This window comes from Pan paniscus, chromosome 4, assembly GCF_029289425.2.
Source record: "Pan paniscus chromosome 4, NHGRI_mPanPan1-v2.0_pri, whole genome shotgun sequence".
Taxonomy (NCBI): domain Eukaryota; kingdom Metazoa; phylum Chordata; class Mammalia; order Primates; family Hominidae; genus Pan; species Pan paniscus.
In genome coordinates this window covers 52,273,800-52,286,504 of record NC_073253.2, presented here as the reverse complement: position 1 = coordinate 52,286,504, position 12,705 = coordinate 52,273,800, and the positions used below count along the sequence as shown (strand labels likewise).

At 43.5% G+C, this 12,705-nt stretch overlaps 1 long non-coding RNA gene across 1 annotated transcript in view; it reads left to right on the top strand.

Moving 5' to 3' along the window:
• LOC100976407 (uncharacterized) overlaps nucleotides 1–12,705 on the top strand; it is a 93,771-nt gene that overhangs the window by 13,756 nt on the left and 67,310 nt on the right. The window contains exons 2-3 of the long non-coding RNA XR_010112192.1: nucleotides 9,781–9,903; nucleotides 10,707–10,916. This is a non-coding gene — a long non-coding RNA (uncharacterized LOC100976407). The remainder of the gene's footprint in view (nucleotides 1–9,780; nucleotides 9,904–10,706; nucleotides 10,917–12,705) is intronic.

Genomic DNA, 12,705 nt, shown 5'->3' with positions numbered 1-12,705 from the left:
CATTTACATTGTTTAAAACTGAAATAACAAAGGATTTAGATTAAGCTTGTCCAACCTGTGGCCCTCAAGGCCATATGTGGCCCAACACAAATTCATAAACTTTCTAAAAACACTATGAGATTTTTTTGCATTTTTTTAGCTCATCAGCTATCGTTAGTGTATTTTATGTGTGGCCCAAGACAATTCTTCTTCTTCCAATATATCCCAGGGAAGCCAAAAGATTGGACACCCCTGATTTAGATAAAGGAGAGAAACTCTGTCCTCCCACCTCAGCCTTCCCCCCTTAAAAGGCAACATCCACCCAGAGAGATAGTCTATGCATATACAAACAAGTATGTATATACATGTTTCTTTTATTTTTTCATCCCATACAAATAGTAGTATATTTGCTTTTTTACTTATGAATATGTCTTAGAAATCCTTTCATGTCAGTAAAGAACTTTCTGTTTTCTAAATGGATCTATGGTATCATTTGGTTATACCTTAATATATTTGGCCAAAAGTGACTTGTTTTAAAAAGCCTTCTGAATCTATTTCAAACCAGAAAGAATGCTCAACTAAAAACCCAAAACAAACAAACAAAAACTTATTTGGAAGTTTAGGCATGAGAGACTACTTTCTTCTACCATTTTGTAAAGCTTTCGTTTTCTCATCTTACTGAGATTTTCAGATTTTTTTCTGCACTTGCTCCTTAACATAAAGCCTCTATGAAATAGCTGTTCAGCACCATAGAATGTCCCAAAGGTTTGGATACTGCTTGTGACTTAAAAGGTGTCTATTTTATTACATTAGTAAATGTTTATTATCCTTTCTTATGAAAATCCAGCCTGAGCCAATTGAATGATACTGACTCCAGAAAAGCCTGTTTGGGCCTGGGACAAGATATTGAGCCTCCCTGTTCCCAGTTTTTCCATTTTTAAAAACTGGATAATATCCTGGAGCCTTAGCAGCTTTAAAGCTTTGTGCTGGGCGGGACCAGCTCAGCTTCAGAAATAAGAGCCTACCTATCTGTACTGTCTTTCTGCGGTACATCCAGGATGCGTGTGAAAGATGAACACATTTTAAGTAAAGAAAGAGCTTGCTGCATTTGGAAGCCAAAGAGAGGGCAGGCAGAAGAGCCGTCGGGGTGTACAGCGTTCTGGGGCTCCAGGGCTTTGAAATGCTTTCCAGTGTTGTCACTTGAATGTCGAACACGTTATTCTCAGTGGACACTAAAGAGAAGTACAGGTACCGTGGGCTCCAGGGGGATTCATTATTCAAGGCACAAAATTTCCTTCTCCGGCCTGCAACACATTATAATTCAAATGAGCTCAGCACAATAGAAGAAAAATATGCAAGCAGATTTCTCTCTGTCGTGTTTTTTCCCTCCTCTCTGAAGCCCTGTAATTACAGCAGGCAGGTGGAGCATCTGGGGTGTGGGGGAGTCCACTGTGTTTTTACCTTCCCAGGAACGCGACTTGCCTACCGCATCAATATATTTTATTTTTAATTAAGCGCTTATTGCAAAATCGGAGTCCCTGCACGAAAGCCTGATTCAAAACTTTTTTTTTCCTGTCGTTCTCTGAGATGTCGCTGCTATTACTGTCTCAAATTTCCTTTTAAATTTTGCTGTTTGAGTAAATTAGTGCTGGCCTTTCCTGAGCTCCGCAGCTCCGAGGTGGCCCGACTGCCGGGCCTCCACCCCTTTTCCCCGGTCCCGGGTCGGTTTCTCCGGGCGCACCCAGCAGCGCCACAAGCCGGTTGGGTCCCCTGGCTCCCTCTCCAAGGCCAGCGCGGTCATGCGGGCGGGCGGGCGGTGTTCCCCAGAGACCGCCCATCTCGCGGTGGGGGTGGTGGAACCGCAGAGGCCACCGGATACAGCGACCTCAGGCCTCGCAGCGCCCATGGCGGGCCCTGTGGCCCGGGTACCGCGAATCGCCGGGGCTTGGCGGGCTCTGGAGCAGGGGCCTCCGCCTCGAGGAGGCGGCGGGATCTGAGGGGCCGTGGTCGCTGCACTTTGTCCGAGACCCCTAGATTGGCCAATAGGAGACCGGAAGGGTGCAGGGAGGGCCAGTGGGGCCGATGGGCCGGGGCCCGGGACAGGCTGGCGCGGGGTTCGGGGGTTCTCTCCTGTCTCTGACGCCTGCCCCCGAGGAGGCAGAGCTGGGCAGCCCTGGGCCTCCGCCGAGCCCAGCTTTCCTAAGCCGGGAAGTCGGGGGTTCCTGGGCCGGGTGGGAACTGTCGTCCCTGGAGGACCCCGCCCCTGAGATCCCCGCCCCACATCCGGGTAGCGTGGGGGCACCTGGGGTTCCCGAGATGAGAACCGGTGCTCTGGGGGCGACAGGCTTCGGCGGGATCCCTGCAAGCCGGCGGCCCAGGCGGGTGAACCCCCCGGATTCCAGCAGGAACAATCCCAGTCCCCCGCTCCGGGAACCAGGCACTCGATGCAAATGGCTTCCCAGCCACCCGCCAGCCCTGCCCATGCCCGCGCCTCGCGGGGTGGCTCCCGCCTCGGCGCAGCCCCCCTGGTTGCTGGCTGCACATCTGCTTCCGAGCCACCCAGGGGCAACTTGAGGCAATGTCGGGGGGGGCGGGGCCGGGACGGTGGAGGGAGACTGAGGCAGCAGCCAATGGGCTGGAAGGTCCGGCAACATTTGCAGAGAAGGGGCCACCTTAGGTTACTATGAATCTTCACCAAGCGCAGGAGGGTCAAAAGAGTGTTTTCAGGAAGACCAAAAGGAGGAACGAATACCCACATGTGGCCAAAAGAGGGGCTGAGACTGGACGTGGGGGCCTTGCCTGCCCCGTGGAGCTTCCTCAGGCATCAGCTGCCTCTGTCCATACCTCCACTTTCCTGGGTGCAGTCTTCAGGGCTTGGACCAGTACTGGGGTCTGGGACACAGAGAAGAGACCCAGATCCCTGTAAAGATGGGGACTGATTGCTGGATGGGCCTCGGGAAAAGGCAGGCCTCCATGGGGCCAGTGGGGGCTCACAGGGCAAGACCTGGTTTCCCGCACAGGCCAGAACTTTCTCAGGACAGTGTGAGTGGGTGCTGTGACTACATCCGGACCCACCCACTCTTAACCATCCAGGAACTAGGACTGGGGCTCTGTGATGTTTCCTCTTTTACAACATCTATTGTATTTTTCCTTCTCATTACAAAAGCAGTTATCACAGAGTTAATGAAAAATGCAAACATACATAAAGAAAACAAAAACCATATATTCTCATTAAACAAACATATTCTCATTAGCTGGAGGCAAACATATTCTCATTAGCTGGAGGCAAACCTTTCTTGTATATCCTGAGTACAAACACGGTTATTCTGTGGGGTAACTGGCTTTTTCTTTTTCTGAACAATACACTGTGAATATCTTTCCACGTGAACATCCTTCTAATGAATATAGTTTAATAAATATACTCTATTCTTAATGATTCTACAGAACTTTCATTGTAGGGATGCGGTGCGATATTTTCAATGATTCTCTTACAGGGCTTCTAGGATGTTGCCAGTTTTTGTTTTTTGCTTTTTTTTTTTTTTAAACTTCTGTCCACACCATTCCAAGGTCATTCTCTTGCTGGGTCACTATGCATATCCTTAATTATTTCCTTAAAATCTATTCCTCAAAACGACTGGGCCAACTGTTCTGCATTTTTAAAGTTTCACTACATTTTGTCAAACCGACCTTTAGAAATGTTATGTCATTTCATACTCCCACCTGCAGAAAATGCAGAAGTCTGTTGCCAGAATTCCATCCTTACCAATCATGAATATTAGTCTCCTTTTTATTCTTTTCTCTTTGTCTATTTTTAAATTGGAGTATTCATCTTTTTCTTACTGATTTGTAAGAACATTGTATATGTTCAGTCTATTAATTCTTTCTCATGCATTTTACAATCTTTTCCCATTTGTCAATTGTTTTTTACCTTTAAATTTACATTTAAAACTGTTGGGCAGTCCATCACAAAGCGTATCGACCATGATCAAGTCTGCTTCATCCCTGGGATGCAAGGCTGGTTCAACATATGCAAATCAATAAACATAATCCATCACATAAACAGAACCAAAGACAAAAACCACATGATTATCTCAATAAATGCAGAAAAGGCCTTCGATAAAATTCAACACCCCTTCATGCTAAAAACTCTGAATAAACTAGGTATTGATGGAACGTATCTCAAAATAATAAGAGCTATGTATGACAGACCTGCAGCCAATATCATACTGAATGGGCAAAAGCTGGAAGCATTCCCTTTGAAAACTGTCACAAGACAAGGATTCCCTTTCTCACCATTCCTATTCAACATTGTATTGGAAGTTCTGGCCAGGGCAATCAGGCAAGAGAAATAAATAAAGGGTATTCAAATAGGAAGAGAGGAAGTCAAATTGTCTCCGTTTGCAGATGACATGATTGTGTATTTAGAAAACCCCATTGTCTCAGCCCCAAATCTCCTTAAGCTGATAAGCAATTCAGCAAAGTCTCAGGATGCAAAATCAATGTGCAAAAATCACAAGCATTCCTATACACCAATAATAGACAAAAAGAGAACCAAATCACAAGTAAACTCCCATTCACAATTGCTACAAAGAGAATAAAAGACCTAGGAATACAACTTACAAGGGATGTGAAGGACCTCTTCAAGGAGAACTACAAACCACTGCTCAAGGAAATCAGAGAGGACACAAACAAATGGAAAAACATTCCATACTCATGGAAAGGAAGAATCAGTATCATGAAAATGGCCATACTGCCCAAAGTAATTTATAGATTGAATGTTATCCCCATCAGGCCACCACTGACTTTCTTCACAGAATTAGAAAAAACTACTTTAAATTTCATATGGAACCAAAAAAGAGCCCACAGAGCCAAGATAATCCTAAGCCAAAAGAACAAAGCTGGAGGCATCACACTACCTGACTTCAAACTATACTACAAGGCTACAGTAATGAAAACAGCATGCTACTGGTACCAAAACAGGTATATAGACCAATGGAACAGAAGAGAGGCCTCAGAAATAATGCCACACATCTACAACCATCTGATCTTTGACAAACCTGACAAAAACAAGAAATGGGGAAGATTCCCTATTTAATAAATGGTATTGGGAAAACTGGCTAGCCACATGCAGAAAACTGAAACTGGACGCCTTCCTTTCACTTTATACAAAAATTAACTCAAGATGGATTAAAGACTTAAACATAAGACCTAAAACCATAAAAACCCTAGAAGAAAACCTAGGCAATACCATTCAGCACACAGACATGGGTAAAGACTTCATGACTAAAATAGCAAAAGCAATGGCAACAAAAGCCAAAATTGACAAATGGCATCTAATTGAATTAAAGAGCTTCTGAACAGCAAAAGTAACTATCATCAGAGTGAACAGGCAACCTACAGAATGGGAGAAAATTTTTGCAATCTATCCATCTGACAAAGGGCTTATATCCAGAATCTACAAGGAACTTAAACAAATTTACAGAAAAAAAACAAACAACTCCATCAAAAAGTGGGCAAAGTATTTGAACAGACACTTCTCAAAAGAAGACAGTTATATGGCCAACAAACATGAAAAAAAGCGCATCATCACCGGTCATTAGAGAAATGCAAATCAAAACCACAATGAGATACCATCTCATGCCAGTTAGAATGGTGATCATTAAAAAGTCAGGAAAAGACAGAAGCTAGAGAGGATGTGGAGAAATAGGAATGCTTTTACACTCTTGGTGGGAGTGTAAATTAGTTCAACCATTGTGGAAGACAGTGTGGTGATTCCTCAAGGACCTAGAACTAGAAATACCATTTGACCCAGCAATCCCATTACTGAGCATATACTCAAAGGAGTATAAATCATTCTACTATAAAGACACATGCACACATGTTTATTGCAGCACTACTCACAATAGCAAAGACTTGGAACCCACTCAAATGCCCATCAATTATAGACTGGATAAAGAAAATATGGCACATATACACATGGAATACTATGCAGTCATAAAAAAGGATGAGTTCATGTCCTTTGCAGGGATATGGATGAAGCTGGAAACCATCATTCTCAGCAAACTAACACAGGAACAGAAAATCAATCACTCCATGTTCTCACTCATAAGTGGGAGTTGAACAATGAGAACACATGGACACAGGGAGGGGAACATCACACACCAGGGCCTGTTGGGGGGTGGGGGCAAGGGGAGGGAGAGCATTAGGAGAAATACCTAATGTAGATGACAGGTTAATGGGTGCAGCAAACCGCCAGGGCACATGTATACCTATGTAACAAACCTGCACGTTCTGCAGATGTATCCCAGGATTTAAAGTATAATAATACAAAAAATGTTGTGCAGTCAAAATTTGTAATATTTTAATTTATAGCTTTTGTCTTTGCTGTCATTCTTGAGATGGAGTCTCATTCTGTCTCCCAGGCTAGAGTGCAGTGGCACAATCTCTGCTCACTGTAACTTCCGCCTCCTGGGTTCAAGCGATTCTCCTGCCTCAGCCTCCTGAGTAGCTGGGATTACAGGCATGAGCCACCATGCCCAGCTAATTTTTGTATTTTTTAGTAGAGACAGGGTTTCACCATGTTGGCCAGGCTGGTCTTGAACTCCTGACCCCAAGTTATCCAGTCACCTAGGCCTTCCAAAGTGCTGGGATTACAGGCATGAGACACTGTGCCCGGCTTGTTTCACTTAAAGTTTTAGTTCATATGGAATTAATTTTGGTATCTGACAGAAATAGGAATCTAAGTTTACTCCGTACTTCCCCACTCCCTTATCCTCATTGTTAGTCCTGAATCCATTTGACTCTACCATATGCTATGGCCAAGCCCCAAACAAACAGATCCAGATGGGAAGATTTAGTGTGGGAGACCCTGGCCCTAAGAAGCACTGAGGGAGTGGGATCAGGAAACCTTTATAAACAGGAACGGGACCTGTTTTATGGTCCCATATGTTGGAATCACATAAATCTGGATGAAGCCAGTCTCTGTCACTTTTACTCCCTGGAATGTGGGACAAACAAATAAGTTACTGAACTTATTTAAACCTCAGTTTTGCATCTGTGAAATGGGTACAATGATAACCCCTACCTCTCAAAATGGTGGTGAGGATAATGTGATAATACAAATGTGAAATGCTTCAGCACACAGCAAAGCATTCAATATTATTAGTAGTAGCGGGTAAAGAGAAATGGAGAATGATGGCAACAGCATGTAATATAGAGATATTAAAAGAAACACAGACATTATCAACAATTAGAGACACATAGGTGATACTTCCCTGTGCTGTGGTTCTATTTTGAGTCCCAGAAAGTTTATCAGACCAATTAGGAGGGTTTCCTGTGAAAAGAAAGGCTTATAGTCCTAGAGCCTGGATCTACTGGAGCCTGCACTTAAATGCACACAATTCAAAGGAATCCAGTGGCATTTCTGTTCTCCAACCTGTTCCAAGGCTTTCTGATGAACCTGCCTGCGTCAAAGTGAATCAGCTGAGCAAGCTGGCATTTGGAGAGCTCACAGAACGGAGAGCACTTGGGGCTTGTGCTTTAAGTGGGCAGCCATCTCCCTCCTGGCTCGCCCCCAGCTGAGGATTGCTGCACAGAGAAATAGTCACTGGACGTGAGCCAGGGGCAGCAGTCAGCTTAACCAAAGGAATCAATGGACACTGTGTTTTCCCTCTGCAAATGAGGAAAATGACATGGTAAGAAGGCATATGCCTTGTCCAGAATCACAAATCCCAGGGGCAGAAAAGGCAAAGAGAAACGCTGCCTCAGAAGGAGCCATTTCCCATCCTGAGGAAGCCCAGAGCTGGGACTTGGTTAACAAAGGAAACAGAAACGGGAACGCTGCCCTCGAGCTCCCGGGGAGTGGAGGCCCAGCATATTTTTATGAAGCATGGACAATGAGTAGCCATTCAAAAGGCCGATGCTGCCTCTTCTTAGGAAAGGGCAAATATTTTAGGAATCCCTTCAAGCAAATGCCAGATTGCTTTTTAGGGGAGTGGGACTTGGCTGGGTAGTTAGTACCAAGGGCTTTAAGCTTTGATTCTGAGTTTTGCTCCTATAGAACAGTGGTTCTTAATTCTGGCTACACATTGGAATTAGATGAGCTCTTAATCCAGGAGGTTGGATTAAATTAGCCTGTAGTAGGGCCTTGACGTCAGTATTGTGAAAAGCTCCTTAGTGAATCCTAATATGCAGATTAGGGTTGAGAAGAAGCTTCCTGTTGCATTGCTCTTCCCAGCTGCATCTCACTTCCCAGCTGATGAGAACTAGGTTACAGGGCCAAACCATGCCAGCAAAATGTTTCTCACACTTCAAGGAATTGTCTGGGGACCTTGTTAAAGTGCAAGTTCTGATTCCATAGGTCTGGGGCAGGGCCTGAGATTCTATATCTTTTACAACCTTCCAGGTGTTGCTGATGTTGCTGGTGTCAGGACCACACTTTGAGTAGGAAGAGTCTAGAAGTGGTCCTCATAATTCAGTGAGCATAAAATTTTCCAATGAGTTCCAGGGGCAGGCTCCAGGAATCTGTATTTTTAACAAGTCCTCCGGTGAATTGATGTATTTGGTAGTTCAAGGCCACACTTGGAGAATGAGGTCAGCCTACCTATGGTTTTCTCAGGCATTTGTCATTTTAGCATATCCTGGGCAAATACTTGGCTGGAAGACCACATAGTCAATTGGCCTGGAGTTGAAATAAGAAGAAAGCCCGTGATGCCTGGCTCTCAGGCCTGAATCCCAGCCTGCTGACTCTGGTATCCCTTAATGTTCAGGCCAAATCCCATTACCACAGGAGACCTACAAGTCTTTGCATTTTCTTGGGATAAAGGAACCATCTGTTTAGGTTTGGGTTTTGACTATGAAGTCATTTACCCTGTTCCCTCTTGGAACTGTGACTAATGCATCAAGAGTCAGAGCAGAGATCCTGGGAGAATGAAATGCAAAGTACTTTCAAGAGCCCTCCACCTAAGGAAAACCCTCATGCAAGAAGGTGAAAGATGCTGTAAAAAAAAGTCACTGCTATATGTGATTTTAAGGACATCAAATAAGAAGCCTCCACCAAATTAATGTGGCTTTTCTATTTCAGTAACATGGCCTGTGAGGTAGGATAAAGCCAGGACCTGAAATGACAGCCTGAAAGAGAATGGACAAATCAGGCACATACTCTCATTTGGTTACTGTTAAACCACTGTTTTTCAAGTACAAGTTATTCAACTTGTAGATGATTCTGGCCTTTGGTTCTTCTCTCTTTTCTCTCCTTGGTTTGGCCATTTCACTGTTTATTAGCAGCTCCACCGAGGGTGGGAAATAGAAATGGACCTCAAATGAGGCAGGGTAACATCTGTGAGTAGGTCTGCTTAGAAGCTTGATGAGGGGGAACAGAGATTTTAATTGTAATTGCAGAAATTATAGAATTCGCTTCACTGTGCTGTCTAGGCCCACTTTTATATGGCAAATCCCAGCCTTATAACAAGAACAGACCACTCTCCCTACCCATAGTTCAACAATTGGCAGCAATGATTCAGTGGAAAAATTGGAACTTTAAAAATGCTTTATTCTTTCACTCAAGTATACTTATTGCTTTATATGCTTCTTATTCGCATGGTCATCTGGTAAACCTGGTTGTGAAATGGGGACAGAAATTTATCACTGCATGTACGTAGGAACATGGGCAGGTGTGACTTTCATGTTTAAGGAAGTTTTTGTGGTCTACTCTTCTAGTTAGTTATAATATATTATATAACAAAACATATCTCCTGTTTCTGTCACTTGGTATAATAAATATGTTGGTGACATTTCTTGCAGAGTTTGATTACTCAGTCAAAACCTAAGTATCCTGTTGGGAGAAGAACACTCATTTTAGTGGCACTGTTCTATTCTTTGGATGAATTGAATAGTTACTAATCCAGCCACAGAAGAAAGACACAGGTAATTGCAATTGAGCAAACATACAGAACCCCACAAAAAAAAAGACTCACGAGAAGTGTAAAATTTCCCATCAAACATCCATCCATCTCTATTTTCTCCATTCCTTGGAATAGTCATTGTAGCCATAGGAAATAACTCGGGACCAGGTCTACACTAGGAGGAAAAATGTCATTCCTCATTCAAGTACTCTGGAAATGAGTTTAAAAAGACACAGTCTGCCCATGGTCAATGTGAGGTCAAAAACTCTAGTAGCCAATTTGAATTTTCTTTTAAGAAAATGTAACACCCCACCTACTACCCCGCTTTTTACTGTGTAACACCACTAGAGTTCTTTAGGTTGTCCGAGGGTAGACAGGGATGTTGATTGGTCAATGTTTTAAATGTAACTTGTTTAAATTAACAGCAACTATTTTCTCTCATTTATCTATATCACCAATACCATGAGGCCTCACCCGGGGCCACTGTTGGAAATCAGGTGTTACAATGCAACTGGTGGTTATGGTTTTCGTGTGGTCAGGATCCCTTAGACTGGCCGCTGCATGAAGCTCCATGCCTCTTGCTCACTGCTGTTTCTTGGGTGAATAGCACAGTGCTTGGTTATATGTAGGCATGTGAATTGGTGGTCTGGGTTTATACCATGTTAGGCAACAAATACTTTTCAATATATGAAATTTTTAGAGCTGGAAATACCTCTGAGAGAATAGAGGTCACTATACATTTTCTGTCTAGCAGCAATTCTCCCAATTTTCCTTCCACACAGAATTGTGATTTTGTTCTGTTTTCTTCCGCTTTTGTACTCCCAGGAGAGGCTGAAACATCACCTCTTGAGGGTCTCCTTTCCGGTGATTTATTCAGATATTGGCACATGTGACTCAATTATGGCCAATACTATGTGAAGGGACATCTTCTGGGGAGTCTTCCTCCTTTTCTTCTGGATGCTTTGTGTCTGAATGTGATGCCTGGAGATGCAACAGCAGTCTCACTACCAGCACAAGGATGAAGCTGATACCCAGGTATGGCAAGAGAGAGAGAGAAAGATAGAAAGAACCCAGGTTCTTGATGACGTTGTTGAGCCACCCAATCAGTCAACCCCTAAGCTTCCCTGCTGCTCTACTTTCTGTTATACAGGATAGGATGTTTCCTTAAATGTTTAAACCACTTTGAATCAGGGTTTCTGTTGCCTCATGGCCCAAAGCATCTGAAGTGATGGAGAGAATTTTAAGTCCAATTTCTCATTTCACAGAAGATGTAACAGAGTGTGCTCAATGTTATGTTGCAGGTGACAGCAGAACACAGGAATAGAGAGGCTGAATCTTCTGCTTTAGAGCCATTTTTAGTCACATGCTGCCCCTCTTACAATTTACTTAATTATAAATTAAAGATGGTTTAAGAGTGTATCTCTCAAGTCACTGTCCTTGTATTTGACAAAATTTCCTGGCCAGGGTTAAAGTCTGGAATTCTAATCCAAATTTTCCTCATTTGGACATGCTGAATCAAACTGGCCACTACAGAGACAAAGAGTATGCTTGTTGACTTTGAAAAACTAAAAACGCTTTGTTCCTAATGACTAGGGAGCAGTGACCTGGGAGACTTGATCTGTTTGGTAACTGTGGGCGAGAAAGACCAATTATATCTCTTTGGGTCAAGACTTAGCATTTGTAAAGTAAGGAAGACCACAGGATGTTATTCAAAGCCTTTGCCAAGGCTTTGGTTGGAAGATTTAATGGAATCCACAGGCAGAGAATAGGGTGAGGGTAGGAGGTGGGGATACAGGTTAGGAAGGTTGGTTTATCCTTTCTGTTCCCAGGGGCATTTCTTCTATCAGGTCATTCCCTCAGCTGCAAGGCCTCCTGTTTGCCTCTAATGCTACTTCCAATCTGTCCATGCTGCAGGGCCCAGGTTATACTATATTGCCTCTATCAAGTCTTCCCGGATCACTTTAGCATGCTCCAGTAACTCATTTTCAGAACTCACTCATTTCCTGAACTCTTTACTCATTCATTAAACATGTCATGTTACAGAATATTTCTCTTCTGGTATTTCACTCATTTTGCTCCTAAATTTTATCTTGAGGAAGCAGATCAGAAAAAAAGAAACGACATAGACTTTAAGGGCACATTGACTTCACTTGAGTCCTGCTCTAGGGCCCCTGCCTTGCAGAACTCCAGGGGCCAGTTAGATAGCATGCAGTCCTGACTGGTTCTACCACTCTGGAGCAACTGTCTATGACCACCTCAAATCCATTGTGGAATGCAAATGGGGCATACTGTATTAGTTTCTATTGCTGTTCCAACAAATGACTACAAACTCAGTGGCTTAAAATAACACAAATGTATAACTGCTACAGTTTAATATCGCCTCCAAAACTTAGGTTGAAATTTAGTTGCCATTGTAACAATGTTGAAACATGGTCTTACAGGAGGTGATTAGGTCATGAGGGCTCTGCCCTCATGAATGGATCAAGGCTGTTAATCACAGGAGTGTGTTAGTTATCAAAGGAGTGGGCTCCACATAAAAGAATGAAGTTCTGGTTCCCTTCCTCTCTCTCTCTCGCATGCTCTCTTGTCAGGTAATGCCTTCTGCATGTTATGACACAGCAAGAAGGCCCTCACCAGATGCAGCCCCTTGATCTTGCACTTCCCAGCCTCCAGATCCATAAGACAAATAAACTTCTGTTATTTATAAGTTACCTAGCCTGTGGTATTCTGTTACAGCAGCAGAAAATGGACCAAGATATCTTACAGTTTTGGAGGCCAGAAGTTCACAGTGGGTTATCAGGGCAGGGCATCTTCAGGAGGCTTG